Here is a 19,580-nt window from a genome sequence, read left to right on the forward strand (position 1 = left end):
TATCTATATAAATACTCTGAGTTGCAATCTTAACATAAAACATTCGTTACATTATTATATCGATTTTATCTAAAGATATTATGAAAGATGAAAAACGGTTTTAATACAATAACGTCATTTATCATATATTAATATTCGTGTTTTTAATCAGCAAAAAAGATCAAGTACAAAATGTTTATTGTTTTATAAACTCTACCTGTTGCGCTATATTGTCTTAGAAATATTTTCCAATAAATACACCCTATTAAGATCAAATTTATTTACTATTTATCAGCAGTTCTCAATAGTTAAAATATCGTTTACTTCAGTTTGTTAATTAATATTTAAAACCCCTCACTCATATTAACCCTTTTCTCATATTTTCCACTTGCGAATTGCGGAATTAATATGTATTTTGGCGCCGGAGCGGCGGCATCCGAGTGGAAAGGGTTAATATTTAAACATTGTTATAGTTATAGTAAAACATTTAAAATATAAATTTTATTCAGCATTTATTATTGTATGAATTGCTTTTTTTTGTAAAATTTAACACCAACAATTTGTATTGCATTTAAGAAAAATAGCATGTTGCGTTTGTTATATTAAATTAAATTTTATAATAATATTATTATTATATTAAATAGGCTTTTGTGGGTTATGGGCTTTACGTTTGGAAAAACTGCTCTGAGGAAAAACAAAAGTATTGATACATTTTTTGTATATATTTCTAAACTCTAAAAATTTTAATTAATTTGAAAATTTGCTTTATTTGACTTAAATACATGAATTGATTTTTACATAAAGATACAAATTATATACACCTATTCTGGGAATATCATTTTACTATCATAATTTAATATTGTTTGCATATATATATGTATTTGTTTCAATTAACTTACATAAGTATGAAAAGAGCTATTAAAAACATACTGCCATTTCTAAACTCTACAATTTTTGTCTGAGGTAATTCTGCGATAAAACTGACCATATAGCTGAAAATCACGAAATTTCTTTTTTTTATCTTTGACCTTGTGCCAATTAGCTTGCACTGGAACAATGAAGACCTTTGAGATTTTTTTGTAATTGTATTTTAAGCAATTTTACCAAGTTACAACCTATTATGAATTTTTGTAACCTTTACCCTGATTTTAGTTCTAAATTTTTGGAGATAAATTTAACATATAACTATAATCAGAATGTTGCTTTCTAATTTAACCAATTTAATTTACTTTTTCTTCAGTCTATTAAAATTAAGGGTGTAAAATTTTCAACAATCATAAGAAGAATAAATAAGCCGTAATTGTGTTATATATACTCAATATTTTTTTATATTCTTTATTACTATTTTGAGAAACTGTACAGTGTTAAAGTATTCCTTGTTACCTTCAAGAATATAAATTTTACGATTAACAATTGTTCGAGACGATTATCTTTGTAGAATGCATTGTCTTTGATATTTTATGTACTTGTTTATAGTCATACTGATCTATTTTTTTAAATATTTGAACAATTCAGCAGCAAATTTATAACAAAATATTGTTCTATTAATATGACAAAATGATATATAAACTATTGTTGGTGAAGTCAGTAGATCGAAATTATTTCAACGATATGATTAATAAATTATTACAAGTTTGTATTGAAATCGAAGCGAAAGATATTTTTCAGGGCTTTGTATGTAATTAATGATTTATTCTCATTTTTATTGATAAAAACTAAAATTATGGGCTCCAAAATATAAATATTTTATTTATATGGTTTTCCCATATTGCTAAATCTGGGTGGAATATGGAATTTAAAATATAAAATTATTTATTGTTAAAACTTGAGTTACATTCGATAAAAATTGTTTCACTTTAGTATTTTCAATAAAAACAAGTATAAAAACTCCTTAAATAATAAGAAAATAATTTTTTATTGGGAATACAAGCACACTTTTTTTTGCAAACAGCAAATTAAATTTTATAAAAATCTAAAGAAGAATAAAATGTAAACTACAGTCATTGGACAAAATTAATAACGTCCATCATAATAAAAATTCCGACGAAGACTACAAAAATTTTATGGTATAAACCCCCATTCCCTCTGCAAGATTCAATACATGGAAATATTTTTTTTGTATAAAATTTCTGCAAGACTTAACAGAAAAATTTTTAGTGACTTAATTAGCTTGTAATTCTCATAAAGGAAACATGCAACTCTGTGTTTGTATATCAATCTATAATCGCCAAAAGATTTACTAAATAGCCAAAAGATTCACTAAATGTCTATGTAGGACAGTTATAAGTATATTGTTGAATAAATAAAAAAAATTGTTCAATTTTGTATTTTATTCCCAGATTTTTTTATCGATTTATTGATCTTCAAACTATTGCCATTAAATGCACACATATACATACATCTACTAATAAATAATTGTGCTGAAAATTTTAGATTCAATAATTGACTCTCCATTGAGTGATTTACTAATCCAGATCAGTACAGGTGTCTTGGCTAATTTCTCTTCAATTTTCTTCTGTTTGGAATTTCTAATAGTAGGGCATCCAGAGTGTTTGGATTGCAATTAATGAACCTGATGTTTGGGTCATTGTGAGCCAGGGTGCTCCAGTAGTCATTTTAATATTTTTAATATTCATGAAATTTTTATTTTATTTTTATTTATTTGTTATTATAATTTCAATAAACAATTTATCATGGTAATATTTATTAGTGGTTCCTTCTTCAGCCTCCTACAGTGCTTCCAGTTTCTGAAAATGTACACTAATGTTACATATAACTTCCCCGATAAAGTTCTCGAAAGTCTTTTTATCATTTATGGGTCAATTTTTTTCCCTAGTCCTCGATAAAATTTATATGGTTTTGCAATTTACTTGAAGCAATGGAAGCATCAACGTGTGTGAAATAAAATTTGTATTATTGGAAAACTACAAATAGATAGGGCCTAAAATACTGTCCTAAGGTACTCCTGCGTCAACTTGGCATTTTCGTGTTGATGCAGACTTTAAGTTCAATCAGCAAAATAGAACTGCAGGATGTTGTAATACATACTTGGGAGTAAATATCTGATTTTCAGTCAAAGATTTCTGTGCCATAATTTATTATGTTCTGGTTCACATTTAGAAAAACCCAGGAATACAATTGCTTAGTGCTTGGCACTAACGATTCGATGGAATTGTTTCTAATCTCAAGTCTATATTTTCAAATAATTTAATTTTTTATCAAAAAAACAAGTTTAATATTTAAAATCAAATTTATTATTTAACCCGATTGAAAACTTTTGCTGTGAAAGTGTTTTTTGCAGGAGTAATCCTGCTGTACGAGCCAGTAAACTATATTTGTTTCGAAAAATATTTATAGATTATCCAATTTTTATTGATAAAAATACATGTTAATAAAAAAAATATACTTCCCAAGAAGTAAAAACTACAATAATCAGAATTCTCAATAATTTAAATCAGTTTGATTAAGTTACACTACATTGGCGTATATAGGCGACACTTGCACCAACAGGTTGATATAATATTTTTAAACTTATACTATTTTAGGCTAATTTCACTTACTTCAATTTACAGTTGCCTCTCTTGGATTAGTGCTTAGAGCTATAGGATTTGAATCAGAAGTTTCTGGTTGATATCCGCCCTATAGATAGTAATCTATTTCCAATGAAAAAAATCATCCGTAATATAGGAATTGCACTAATAAATTCATCACATAGAGATAGGTTTGGGTTGCCCAGATTAGAAGACTGGAAAACAGGTAAATTGGCAGGCAGGTAAACAGATAAATAGTTGAACAGGTAGATAAATACATACGTAGACAGATGGACAGGTAGACAGGTAAATTAGTAGATAGGTGGACTGATGGTCGGATGAATTGGAGGATATGTAAAATGGTAGACAGGACACTGGTAGATAGACGAATATGTATACAGATGAACAGGTTGACAGGTAATAATTGGTAGACATGTAAAATGGGATGACAAAGGAATTGGTTGAGAAGTAAATTGGTAGTCAGGTAAAATGCTGATTTGATCAAAGGTTGATAGATAAATTGGTATACTAATACAAAGGTTAACAAGTATATTGGTGGGTTGCTAAATTTTGGTGGACTTCTAAATTTTGGTGGAATTCTAAATTTTGGTGGACTTCTAAATTTTGGTGGACTGGTGAATTTAGGTTGACTGCTGAATTTTGGTTGACTGCTAAATTTTGGTGGACTGTTAAATTTTGGTGGACTGCTAAATTTTCGTTGACTGCTGAATTTTGGTTGACTGCTAAATTGGTAAGCAGGTAAAATGGTCAAAACAAGTAAACTGGTAGACAAGAAGAGAAGTAGACCAATAGTCATCTAGACAGGTAGACTGGAAGACAAGAAAACTGCTAGACTGGATGTAACAAATATGCATTTTTGTTCAAATTTTTAATTGAAAATGAACGGGTACAGCTAGATGCTTCTAAAAAAATATTTTCAAGTGAAAATGATTACCACTTCTGTTTGAAAAACAAAATTCATTTGTTTCAAACTCTAGATAAAACAAATGGATTTCCACATCGCGATGTTAAAATTATGTTTTCGATTATAATTTTTCTATATTTTTATTTTTTTCAATTTTTTTATCTAATTTATTATCTGAAACCAAAGTCATTAGTGTGATTAATAATACTATAACAATAACGAATTATAATTTTTAAAATATTGTATTCTAATGTTTGGACAGAATCATTAAGTTTCCTTATTTCAATCCTATATAAACAATTCATCTACCTTATCATCTAAATTATTATCTAACATGTCAGATAATTTGATTACATTACATTGCCTCCTTTGCCGGCAAAAGCGCGCGGATTTTGAAAAGTGATAGTCCGGCCGAACGTCGGTCGCCCCGGAGTATAAAACTTGTGCGCCGGCACACTTTTGCCATCATTGCATGTCTGTCCGTCCGTTTTACAATAACAATACCAAAATAATTCAATAAAAATTAAAAAAAAAAAAATTTTAAAAGTGAAAAACAAAAGTGTTGAAATTAGTAGCTGTTGATTTTTGTGTGCATTTTGAAAGAAGACTCAATTTTGGACTATGTTTGTTCTGGTGAGTACATAGTAATAGTTAAGTGGTTAAATAGTTATATATTCAATCCTGGAAAGACATTATTGATAATTTCACTTTTTAATATATTTTGAAAACTTTGGTAAAAATTGTAGAATAATAGTGATGAAGCTTGTGGTGCTTTAGTAGTACATATCTACCTAAAATGTTGTTTTTTCTTGTATCTTGATTTTAATCGAATTTAAATATAATATATATATATATATATATATATATATAATAATTTTAGGATAAATAATTTTATTCAACATTTTTTTTACCTTTGCTTATATTAATTTGTGACTTCATGGGTGTTAAATTAAATTAGAAATTTAATAGAAGGAATGAAGGGGTTAGTGAAAAACATTTCTTTTTAATTACAATATTTGTTACAATTGTTAAATAATTTAATATCTAGTAACAATAATGAACAACAACATAAATTTAAATAAAAACATAAAAATGGTTCTATAAAAAAATTGTTTAGAGATCTTTATTTAAAATTAGTTTTTTTTGTTCTTTATTTTAAACAAATCTAAATATATTATACAAACATTATTATAATATTCAGTACAAGCCTTTAAAAAAAATTAAAATATTTTTAAATCAACTATTTTCTAAGAAAATTCTTTGCACTTTTATATTAATTTTATATTAAATTTTAATTTGTAACTTTTTGGGTGATATATTAAATTAAAAATTAAATCAAAAGAATGGAAACGTTCGTGAAATACAAAATGTATGACTTTATACAAAAATCGGCATATTAATTGCTAATCTAATTAAAATATTATATTTAATACACGACTTTCCATAAAATATTGATTCTTGTATCTTGTTTTCTTGAATGTAAATATATACATTTTTCCATTTTTTTTTATCATTTCTGATACAAGTCCTTAAAAAATTTGAAATTTAAAGCATTTATTTGTTACTTCTAGAGTGTTAAATTAAGTTAAAAATTGCATAAAATGAATGGTGACATTTTTGAAAAACATACATTTCATTTTATTCAAAAATCGACAAATTTAGTTTGGAATTCCCATCCTTTTTAGAAATGAAAAATTTAATTAATTCCATTTCAATTATTTAATTTAATTTTCTCTGTCAACGAATGTAGAGATGTTATATGTTTTAAATTATTTTTTTGTTGTTGAATTTTCACCTAAATTTTCTTGAATTCGTTTTAATTAATATATTATTCAATCATGAACATTGGGATTTTTTAATTGTTAAGTTGTGTATTGAAAATTACAAAATTAGGACCAAATTAATATGAGAGAAAAAATATTCTTTCGTTGCAACATTATTATAAATTTATAAAAATTTATAATTTAAATATAAATAAAAAATTGAATATTCTGAATCGATCAAAATTTGAGAAAATGAGTTTTACACATTTTGTGAGCTTTTTACAAATAATTCTACGTTCTTAACTTTTGTTAAAAGTTATTACTTTTTTTTAAAGTTAGATTAATATTATTTTCATATATTGATATTATATTTGAAATGTTTGACTATTTTGAATCGAACACAATTTGAAAAAAAATCTCTACGATTTTTTTTATCAACGTCCTCAAATTTTGTTTAGTTTTTGAGAAAACTATTCAACTATCGTTAAGTTTCTATCAAAAAAAATTCTTTTGAACTTACAACAAAATTATTTTGACATGGTAATGACATATTCAATAAATATGAATATTTTGAAGCGATCAAAATATGCAAAAAAAAATCTTTACAGATCTTTGCTTTATAATTGCACTTTGCATATAATTTTTACATAAAACTAAAATTCTCACCATTAGTCCAATATCTAGAAAATTTATTCAATTTTTGTTATATTTTTAACAAAAACAATTTATTTTTGTAGTTAGAACGATTTATATGTTACATTCAAAAAGTTTTTATGGTACTGTGCATAATAATTAACAAAAGTTCTAAATTCATCAACGTTTGTCTTGGATTGTCATTTAATTTCTGTTAATTTTCTAGTGAAAAACTGTCTTTCTATGAACAACTTATCTTAAATTACGAGCGTAAAATTAACGTGTCAAATACAGAAAATGTTAATTTCCTGACAATTAATTTGACATTAATTACTGACCATTAATTTATAATCACTTTCCTCATTAATATCTTTTAACTCATGTCACAAACATGATATGTTCTAAATTTCGATCACGATATACTATTCGATTAATGTCATTTAATAATAGATTAAAAGAAAAGTAAAAGTCACTCTGTAATGATATTTTATTTTGTAAAAAATACTGTTTTTATTTTAACTTGTTATTTTACTTACATGACCACTTTCATTGTTTAACAAGTAGTACTCTGATTTTCTTTTTTAATCGCAAATGTAGATACATACATGTTGGACAAGAATCCAGTTACGAGTTTGTATGAGATATTAAATAACTAGGTGTAAGTGAATATTGATAGAAATATTTTGAATTAAACGAGTTTGAATTTGATTTTTCATTCACTAGCAATTAATAAAAAAATCAGGATATTTTTTTGGTTTTTGTCAAATAACTCACAAACTTTATATGAAAGCACTCTTTTTAGTCTTTTGGAGAAACTAGATGAAATTTACTACAATTCCGTGCCAACACTCCTATATAAAAGTTTTAAATAAAACGACTTTGAATTTGATTTTTCATTATTTAGCAATAAATAGACAATTTGGGACATTTTTTTGGTTTTTGTCAAATGAGTACAGTATATTACTAAGAATTTTGGTTCATTTCCAAATATGTCTCCAGGAGACATTTAGTATTTAGAGAAACAAATTCTTTAAAGATTACTTTATAGCAAACAATTAGACATTAAGAAGAAATATTTCTCAATGTCTAATATTTTTTGAATTCCCAATTTTTACTTAAAAAGTATAATCCATAATCAATATCAGATAATTTTCATTTTTAATCATTTGCCAATTTATCAAATTGGAATTGGTTTTATAAAATTAAATCATTATTAAACACAAAGAAAAAGCCAAAGTAAAACTTTATTTATTTATTCTAATTTCGATCTACATATCAAAAGCGAACCAAATTATCTATCTGGACCACCTCGTTTTCAATTAGTCTATTTACACATATCATTATAGTTAATTAATCATTCAGTTTATAAATAATTCACTATTTGGTCAATGGCCCACGATGGTTGGATGGATCCGTGAAACCGGAACAAACTTTTGAAGAAAGTTACATTAACAATCCCGAAATGGAAAAAAATTGTTTAAAGGAAAAAAATTCAAACAACAACAACATATGGATGGCAACATTCCATGTCATGCGTCATTTAACTGGAACACTTTAGGTTTTTATGATGATGGGCCGGAATTAGAATTTGCGAAGAAGACAATTTTTTTTTACAAGTTAAAGATTGAATCATTTATCTTCATCTCTTAGGGATAAACCTGGCATTTTCAGAATTTAGTTAGTTGAAATAACAACCGATTTAGATTTGGAACACTTTCTCCAATTCTTGGATTTCGAACTTTAGTAGTGACTTATGAACAATCCGTGGATTAAGGAAATCATATCCTAATTTAGGGAAAATTAGGTCAAATATAACTGTTCTTAGTAATATAGATAAACAAGAATAAAACTATTGCTAAAATTTTTTTTGGGACTATTTCATGAAAAAGGTATTATTTTTTTTTATTATATAATTGTATTATTTATTTTCATCTACTTTCTGAGAATAATAATCTTTATCTGATAGTTTGAAAAAGATTTGAAATCTTTTGCCTTTTTACTAATGATCGAAAACTATTAAAAGAATTGTTCTCCAAACTTTTTTAATATAGATTTGTCGTTAATTTTCTTTACAAAGTATATTTATATTTTTATAAGCTTTATATTTTTTTTTGTTCGACGTTGAGACATATTCTTGAATGTGATTTCCAGCCAATCGTCGAATTAAAAAGACAATAAATAATGATTTATTTATTTAGTACGTTTCGACACAGTATGTGTGTCATCATACAGCAAAAAAATTCTTATAGCAATGTCTTAAAGAGTCTTATTACAAGAATTTATATTTTTTATGATATTATATATTATGATGATGATAATATTTAGATAATGGCAAAAGACGAAATTATAATGGCAATCAAATTGAATTGAAATAACTATTGTTTTGCAATTATTTATTTATATAATTTAAGTTAATATAATAATTCTATCCACATATTTATCATCAGTCCAAACAATAATTGTTTTTTTTACAAAATATTAATTTCATCGTTAAACCTAGAAATTGCTAAATAGTCTACAATTTATGAACAATTAAGAACATTTTATTTTATATACTAAAACCTAAATTCATTCAATGTTATGTCTTTATTTTCATTGCCTAAATTTAGTTGTAAAAAACAACCGGCAATTAATTGTAAGTGTTTTGGAACACTTTCTATATCTTTTCGATTTTGATAACTTAATTGTGATGAGGAAATTGTTTTTGCAAAGTATTTTTGTCAAAAAATGTTTGAATAAATTATTTCTTGGATTTGGCATTTACCTTAACTGCGTTACTAAGAAAGATTTTTTTTGCTTGACTTTTGTTAGAAAAACCAACAGATTAAAGTTTGAAACGTTCTCTATAACTTCTTGATTTCAATTTTCTTTGTTATATCTAAATCTTACACTTAAAACATTTCTATTCTAACTACTGTTATTATATTTTTTTTTTGCAAGATTTGGCAAACAGTTATTAATATCTATCTATTTTACAACAAAGATAATAATTTATTAATTTCAGAATAAATTCTAGTAACAATCAATTGGAATTGGCATTCCTAGCTGCCTACAATTCTTTATAGTAATTCATTCGAATAGATAAATAATTTCGAAATGAATTCTTGCAGTGAAAAGAAGTATTGTTATTTTGCTTAATTACAAATATTTTAGTCATTTAAATTTCATTTTCATTAATCATTATATTCATTTTTCTTTTAGCCAATATATTTTTTAAACTCTTTATTCTTCCAATGACAAAAACAGTCTATATATATACAAATTAACTTCAATTCTTTACATTTTGTGTACTTAACATATTTTTAAATAAATATTTATATATGATTTTTTTTTAAAATAGCTGAAAATGTTATGGATATGAGATTATTGTACTTTTGAAATAGATAGAATTACATAATTCAATGTATTTTAAAGAGAATTTAAATTGAGCTATTTTTGCAATAATTAATTTATTATCCTTGTCCTGAAATAGTCACAAAAAGAGTTATAGAAATAGTTTGATTGATCTATTGATTTGCAAACCTTAATTTATTTTGGACCATTACAAATCTAGAATAAAAAATAACATTTTCTCTGTACTTTACTTTTCTGCTATGAAGGCACTAAAAAACAAATATATGTACAAATCGGGGAAGATAGTTTTCTTATGAAGTAGGTAGAGAGGTTAAATTGTCCAATTATCCTGTTTTTTTTTCAAAACCTGAATATGTGGTTGACTAGAAAACAAAACAAAATACTTTGTGTTTGGGCTTCCCAAAAAGCTATTATTTTTAAAACAATTTTTATATTATTAATTATTTCCAAAAAAACGCGATGATATTCACTCTTGAATATGAAAGTAAATGCATGAGATGAGATATGCACCGTGACCAAACCATAACATGTCTACATGTAATATATAAGATACCGCTTATCGCAAATGCTGTTGTTTATTTATTTATTTAGATTAGTTTTGTTTTATTTTGTAAGATTTTTTTCTACCATTTGAATTTAAAAAAATTGAAAACATCGGCGCCGTGGCTTAGTTGGTTAAAGCGCCTGTCTAGTAAACAGGAGATCGTGAGTTCGAATCTCGCCGGAGCCTTGGATTTGATTTTTTCTTGTTCTGTTCTAAAGTTGCCTTGATTCTTGAGATTTTCATAAGAGATTTTCCTGAAAATATTGTCCTCACTCATAGTAATTCTCGTTGAAAAACAACGGCGCCGTGGCTTAGTTGGTTAAAGCGCCTGTCTAGTAAACAGGAGATCGTGAGTTCGAATCTCGCCGGAGCCTTGGATTTAATTTTTTTGTGTTCTGCCCTAAAGGAGCCTTGATTCTCGAGATTTTCACAAGAGATTTTCCTCAAAATATTGTCCTCACTCATAGTAATTCTCGTTGGAAAACAGCGGCGCCGTGGCTTAGTTGGTTAAAGCGCCTGTCTAGTAAACAGGAGGTCATGAGTTCAAATTTCGCCGGAGCCTTGGATCTTTTTTTTTCTTGTTCTGTTCTTTAGGTGTCTTGTTTCTTGAGATTTTTGCAAGAGGTTTTCTTAAATATATTGTCTTCACTTTTAGTAATACAAATTGGAATCCAACGGCGCCATGAGTAGTGTCTTATATTTACCGTGAGGTATCAGTTCACAGATTTGTACTAATCAATCTCAAATTTCTGAAAGTGCCTTTATCTTTCCGAAGAAAGTTAAATCGATAAATTAAATAATTAGTCTTTAGTAATTAAAGTTTTGTCATTGTCGACTGCACTAGGTCAACACGAAGTCGTGCGATCTCCTTTTTACTATTAATAGTACGTCGTCGTCGTCGTCTGCATCTGCATTTTATCAGAGACAATAATTACTGATATTTTCTACTCTACTGTGCTGACAATTCCAGTAGAGATTGTAGGTAATTGATTGTATTTTGCTTTCTACAGTGAAATGTCACATGAAAAGATACAAAATCATTCGATTTCCTCATTAAATGCAGTGAATTTTATTAATTTTAATTATTAAAGTAGAAATTACTAAGTTAGAATTTTATTCAAGGCTTTTGTCGTTTGCAGAAATAAGTTATAATTGAATAAATCAGAATATCATTAAATCAACAGTAAAGTGATAAATCACTTTAGGGCAAGTTGCATTATAAAAATTCAAAAACTATTTTGCAGATATTGATTTGGAATCGCGTTGGTTAGTTTTTGGTAAAAATGGGCCTGGTGTTTGATGGTAAAAAGCATTGCTTTTAAAATTTTGATGAAACTTTATATAAGGATAGATTTGTAGTCTGAAATAATATACTAAAATTTTATAGGCCTACGATAAGCGATTAAATTATAAAAAATCATCAAAGTTTATAACTTCGCCGGTGCTTAAGCGATTCTAATTAGAATCTATGGCGTAAAAGTTTTGTGGGTAGCTACTGATTGCAGTTGACTTCAACTTAAATAATATACATTCTAACAACCCGAAATGTGTTCAAAAACGTTTTATGTTCGTAATAAACTGCTGATCATTTTACCTAAATAGCTGAATCTCAGTTCTTATTGATTATGTTAATTATGTACACATATTTATTTATTTATTAACTTCCCGTAGGGTAAGTTATAGTAATCGTCCAAAAATCGAAATCAAAAATTTTTACATTTCTCGACGTTTTGAAGGTTTCTGAACATTTTGGCATACTTCAGAAAAAATGGATGTGTGTGTGTGTGTGTGTGTGTGTGTGTGTGTGTGTTTTGTATGTCCGCTTTTTTTCGTCCACGTTTTCGGGCGCACGGATCAACCGATTTGAATGGTTTAAAAAACATTCGATTCCTATTGATAGGGAGATGTGCTGATTAGTTTTTGGCAAAGGCAGGTCCAGCCGTTACGGAGATATGGAGCAAAGAGTGCAAAAAATAGAAAGCGAATTTTTGAGAGAACGGATCAACCGATTTGAATGGTTTAAAAAACACTCGATTCCTATTGATAGGGAGATGTGCTGATTAGTTTTTGGCAAAGGTAGGCCCAGAGGTTTCGGAGTTACAGAGCTAAATTTAAAAAAAATGGCTGTTTTTGAGAGAACTAAGCGTCCGATTTAAATGATTCAAAGAACTTTCTGCTTTTTTCAACAAAACAATTGATTTTGGAAAAAAAAAAATTTTGTTTCTAATTTTTTTTCAAAAAAATTTTTTTGTAATTTTGGACTAAAAATTCAAAAAATCACCCAAGCTAAGCACAGTCTAAGCGCCACTCTGGTACAAATGTTTACCCAAGTGAGTTTAGACTGTTTGTGTACTGGAGCACTTTTCCAATTTTGTGAAAATTATTGAAAAATGTGAAAATGCCGTCAAGCTGAGCACAGTATAAGTGAAAATATCGCACAGAATTATTTGCAAATGCGTTTAGACTGTGACTATGCGGGAGCACTTTTTCAATTTTGTGGAAATATGGCAACAATTTTTTTTTTTTTAAATTTGATTCGAAATGAAATGACGATTGTTAATGTTCTGGAGGTGATAAATTGATTTATTTATAATTAACTTTCCGTAGGGTAAGTTATAGTAATCGCACAAAAATCGAAAATGAAAATTTTTATATATCTTTACGTTTCAAAGGTTTCTGAATATATTGGCATACCTTAGAGAAAATTGATGTATGTGTGTGTATGTGTGTGTGTGCGTGCATTTGTGTGTGTTCAGATACAAATTTTCGTCGACGATTTCGGGAATCGGGATGAAGCAATTTGAATAATTCAAAAACATTTTACTTGCATTATCAAGATGAAGATTTGATGAAATTTTTATGAAATTAGGTCTAGCGGTTTCGGAGATCTAGTAAAAAAAGTAAAAAAAAATAACATTTGGCGGTCAACAATAATCATTAGACATTAGACATATGCACATCAAATTATCAGATATTTTATAGAGATTTTAACAATGAGTATACATTTTGTTAACATTCCTATGGGTTCCGTACCAATGCTTATGCGTTAGACAGCGACGCGGCGCTTACGCGCTTCGATATTTAGTCTCTATGCATTAAAGCAGTACGATTGCTTTGAAAAAAAGTTCAAAATTTCCAAAATATTTCAAAATAAATTTTTCAACAAAAAATTTTGTCAAAAATTTATATAGTTCCTCAAAAATCTATTTTTTTAGAGTAAATTTTTTTAAAAAATGTTAATCTTTTCAAAAAAAAAATAATTTTTGGTACGGGAAGTTCCAGCAATTTGCCTTAAGGCACGATGCCATGCGCCCCACTAGTTTATTTATTAATTTTACAAGTCGTTGGTATAATAATATTATAATATAGCTCAAGTCAATATTTGCAGATTTAATATAACTTAATTAACTATTAGCTATTTTATTACTTATTTATTTATTATTTAATTTATTTATTATAAACTTATTTATATTTAGTCAATTTTAATTATTTTTAAATATAACTAGTTTGTTTATTATAAGTATTTTTTTTTAAATTTAATAAGTATTTTAATAAGCTTTACAATACTTTTACAAAATAACTATTTCATTTAACAAATTTTAGCTTATTTTATGATATTTTAACAAATATAAGTGTCTTATATTATTACTATTATTATTAAGTATTTTTACAATACAAGTATGTTCTTTTACAATTTTTTAGGTATTTTAATGAAAGAAATATTTTGTTTCACAATTTTTTAAGAGTTTTTAAATTATATTGGGTAGTTACAACTATTTTTTTTGTACTTAGTGCAAATTTAGAACTAAATTTTGATATCAAATAGCAACATTATATTATTCTAATTAAATTAAATGATCTTCTATGCATATTCAAACTAAAAACCCATAGAAAACAATTACATACCAAGAAACAGTAACAAAAAACCTTACCATTCCATCTCAACTCATGGAAGTTCAATTAGTAGCATCGTTTATTCGAAATTGACTACCATATCATCTAATTATTTATAATTATTCCTTTACAATATATCATTGTTAATGAATTTCTAATGTAGGATTTTTTAATCTGAGACAGAGAAAGGAATCAGATATTCTCTAATAATGCTTTCGTTTGATAGGTTTTTTTCTCAGGTCTATCGCATGTGTATCGAGATTGCGAAAGTCGTGTTAGATTTTTTTTTGGGTTCATTATTCGATTGAAGAAAGAAGAAGAACGGAAATTTTTGAAGATTCGTTTTTTTTTCAAGATTTTTTCGGATTTTTTGAGAATTCCCACGTTCCGGTTGTACAGGTGAATCATTTTGGCTAAATACATTCATACCTATTCATATCGTTGAACCTGAGGAAAATGATTTTGATGAAAATTTCCAGAAAATAATGATTTCCTTTTTTTGAAATGAGCTGCAATTTACAAGATTCCAGCGTTTAATTATAATATATAAAATAAATCAAAGAACTGGTTATTTGAAATAAAACTATAAATTATCTGCAATTTTATCTGCAGCTAATAAATTAATCAAATTATTGATCTAATAATTTATATCTAATTCCGACTTCGTAATATTTTGCTCTGTAGAAAGTTATTATATATCGGAAGTATGTATATATGTAGAAGAAAGTGTCGCCGTTTTTATAAAAAATAAAAGATTTGTTATAATTATCTCATATAAAAGAACACACGGTATAAAATTATTCAATATATTTTTTTCACAACCGGATTTAAACACGCTTTCTGCAAAACCTTAAAAAACGACTGTACGAATTTAATTTTTTTTATAGATATGATGTATGTTTGTCTATACGAAAATTTTCATTGAGAATACCATTTTAATTTTACTTTTTCACAAAATCTATATAAAAATGCTAAATAAATTTGTCAAATATCAAAAGATCCAAATTTCTTAAAATATTTTGTTCAAATATTCCTAAAACTTTCATTAGAGATTACTGATGTTACTAATTTTAAATTATTCATTAAATTCAAAATAGTCCATTATTTTTCAGTAATAAAATTTTGATACAAATTTCTCCGTACAGTCACGCCTTTGTGATTGTTCAGTCTGTCGGTAAATAACTATTTTTATATGTTATTAAAATTGTGATTTGATTTGAAATTTTTATTTCTACTATTCATATAGATACAATAACATTTCTTAATTGACAAAAATAAATTACTATAATAAAAATGATAGTCTATAGAAAAGTAAATTGGTGAAAACAGATGCATAAAACTTTAATATTTATTATTATTGTTTTAAATTAAATTGTTTAATAAGTGTTTCAGTAGGATATATTTATTTATTTATATTTATATTTATATTACAGATACAGGATTAAGTTTAGTAATTACAGGATATAGATTATCTTAATTGAATTAATTACAGTAAAATACTACTCTAAAACAATATTAAGCCTAACATTAGTATTATGTAATGCATTAATAGCATTGATAGTATTAAATAGATAGATAATAGTATTAAATTTTAATTAAAAAAATTAACTTGTTGAAGGTTTCATTTAGCCTTAAGGCAAGTTGCAAATATGAGCATGTTAAATTTTCCGACAAAAATTGTCCTAATAGAATCATGCTATAATTTCAGTTTTTTGATTAATTAATTCGGCAACTTTTGCAAATACTAAAATGCAGTTTTCTTGTCACGTTTTATTTGAAGTTTTATCCAAAGGTTTTTAAATTTTTTAAATCGCCTTAACTCAAAAAAATCTTACTCGTTCTTACAAACTTTGTTGAATTACTAAAATTAAACTACCAGTCGTGGGGCTGTTATATTCATGTAATATTTTAGTATGTTCTAGAAGACCATGGTATCTATCTATATTTCATAAAAATCGTCGAATAAAATGTTTCAATATAATCATACATTTTAATCATGATCTTTACAAGGAAGCAAGTTCCATTGAAGCATGGAGATAAAAAAGTGCATATCAAAGTTTATCGACTTTATAATTTCTAGTTGATTTGTATTTTCCCGAAGGCGTATGAATCTTAAAGCCCGAATCACACGAGGCTTGTTTTCTGACGCTGGATTTCCCGCTTGATTTTTTCGCCGATGACGGCGCTATAAATCATGCTATTTTTCAAGCCGTACGCATCACACGAGGCTTGTTTTTGAGCGTTGGTTAGTAAGTGAATCGGTTGCGTGCGACATAACCTTAAAAGTGGTAAAAATGAACAACGCATCTGTACAAAAACTAGATGCCGTGCGATATAACCTCGAAATTCTACACAAATGATTAAGAACAATACTTTTATTTTACCTTTTCTGTTTAATATGGACCATAGAAAATAATGTTAATTTTAATAAAAACAATTCAATAAAATTAATATAGTAAAGAGATAATTAATGTAATAATTAAAAAAAATTAGAAAGTTATATATAATTTATTTAAATTTCATAAATTTGAATTAAAATTATTGAAATGTTATTATTAAAAATAAAAAATCATTTTATTATTATGAATACAAATAATAAATTATATTGTAAAAATTTAATTATTGTTTTAGTAAAATTTATAAATATATATTTTAATTTTAAATATTAAATGATTTAAAAATTTTTTTTGTTAATTTTAGAAATATATTTTTCAATAATATTTCTCCAATAAATGAAATAATTAAAATAAATTAAAATCAAAATGTTTCTATATATAAAAAAAAAACAAAAAAATGTTTATACTTGAATGAAATGGAAAATGTTTTTGAATATCATTTACGTTTATATTTTTTTTAAATTATCTGAATGAAATAAAATTTGAAAAAACTATATGTTTTTGCCCGAGACCGATCAATCGACATTGATTTCATAACTATTTCCAAAATATGTCGCACTCTTTTTCCAAGTTTGACAGCAGTGCCGTCACGTGATGATCCATGTGACAAAATACTGCTTCCCGATTGGTCCGTGCGGGCAAATCCAGCACGAAAAATAGCGCACGTTCTAATGTTGAAATCCAGCATGCTGGCAAGTAACCGAGATCGCTATGACGTCATTTTGAACCCTCTACAGCCAGGTACCTGGCAAGCAGAGCCATAAAGCAGCAAAACAAGCTCCGTGTGATTCGAGCTTTAAATTCTTGAATCGTTCAACTTGTTACATATATATACATAAAGTTAATATGGTCACTTATCCAGGTGGGATAAACATTTTTTTATATAAGTCTTTCATATTATGATTTATACTAGAGGAAATATAGAACTCAATTGCAGTAACTGATTTAAGATCTAGTTTTAGATCGAGTTTTTAGATCTAATTTAAGTTGTTCTGATTGAGGAAAATGGAAAATTTGATGTGCTCTATCTAAAATTAATATAAAGCCGTTTTTTTTGTTTTATTTTTGAATTTATTAAGCTAGTATGTAATGCATTTTTTCCAAAACTGGAAAGTCCCAAGTAAGTAAAATATACCCTATCTACCCTATACCCTATCTTACAAAATATATCCTAGCTTACTTCTTTCCTAAAATTATTCTCCAGACACTTTCAATGATGTTTCTTATTTCTCTGATTTTGGGTTGATGAGGCTTTAGGTTTCTGAAACCTTAAATTTTTGGCAAAAATTATGTCTCATAAATGATATCCAAAAAGTTCTCAGAAGGTGTTTATGCAGGATTGATATCTTGTTAACTTTGGACAGATGAGGCATGAATTATCTCGAAACCTTGTGTTTTTTCCAAAATTATGTCTAACGAATATTAGATTGAATATTGGATATTGGCAGCTCTTGAAACTTTCACTCGTTTTCCTAAACTTTAGTTTGATAAAGAGTAGTTGATGTAAAAAGTATAAAACTTTCTTAATGTTGTCCGTCAATGAAGGTTAGCATGTCTTGGAAATTTTGCTTTTAGAAATTTTAATATAAATTAATTTAGTTAAATATATTATATGTTGGTCTAAAACGTCAAATTTGATACGATTTCAATGTTTTACTTGGAACCTCGGCTTATGTGCTTAAAATTATTTTGGCAAAATCTAGAACTAGTTAGTCTGTAAAATAAACCCCTGACAGTCTTCTCCACGATTATGAGAATAAATATTGAAAACTGGCATCCCTTGGATTCTTCACTTTATTTTCCTAAAAATTGATAAAAAATTATATTAGTTGGGCATAAAAGTAAAACCTTGTACGATTTCGATATTAACTGCCAACTCCACGACCAAAGATTGATGAGACATTAGCACATCTTGAAACTTTGATTCGAAAAGTACTTAATACGATTTTGATGTTAATTGTTATTACAAGGAATCTTGGCCAATGTTCTTAAAAATGAGTTAGATTACATTAGTTAGTCCAAAAAGTGTAAACCAAGTAAATTATTTCGATCTTGGTTATCATCAACCAATTTTCAACTTGATTATGAATCTTGAAATTGAAGTTCCATAGCACCTGTTGGAACTTTTACCTTAAAAATTAGTCTCATGAAATATAATATTAGATGATTATTTTTATGATCATAATATTTAATTGATGAGATATTAGCACATCTTGAAACTTTGACTTGAAATGTATTCAATACGATTTTGATGTTAATTGCTATTACAAGGAATCTTGGCCCATGTTCTTAAAAATGAGTTAGATTACATTAGTTAGTCTAAAAAGTGTAAACCAAGTAAACTATTTCGATCTTGGTTATCATCTCACAATTTTCAACTTGATGATGAATCTTGAAATTGAAGTTCCAAGGCACCTGTTGGAACTTTTACCTCAAAAATTAGTCTCATGAAATATAAGACTAGTTGATTATTTGCATGATCATAAAATTGAATGAATGTTGTCTCTTCTTTAAACATTGACTCATTCTTCTACAAAATTGTTTGACAAAATTTTATTACTA

General features: G+C 26.7%; 2 non-coding genes across 2 annotated transcripts; both read left to right on the forward strand.

Annotated features, from left to right (window-relative positions):
* Nucleotides 1–10,840: 10,840 nt before the first annotated feature.
* Nucleotides 10,841–10,914, forward strand: Trnat-agu. Its single transcript has one exon. It is a non-coding gene; the product is annotated as a tRNA-Thr (tRNA).
* Nucleotides 10,915–11,028: 114 nt separating this feature from the next.
* Trnat-agu lies at nt 11,029–11,102 on the forward strand. Its single transcript has one exon. It is a non-coding gene; the product is annotated as a tRNA-Thr (tRNA).
* The last annotated feature ends 8,478 nt before the right edge of the window (nt 11,103–19,580 follow it).

Source organism: Ctenocephalides felis, unplaced genomic scaffold (genome assembly GCF_003426905.1).
Source record: "Ctenocephalides felis isolate EL2017-DRISC unplaced genomic scaffold, ASM342690v1 CF-g0.4_SCAFFOLD_03573, whole genome shotgun sequence".
In the NCBI taxonomy this organism is placed as follows: Eukaryota; Metazoa; Arthropoda; class Insecta; order Siphonaptera; family Pulicidae; genus Ctenocephalides; species Ctenocephalides felis.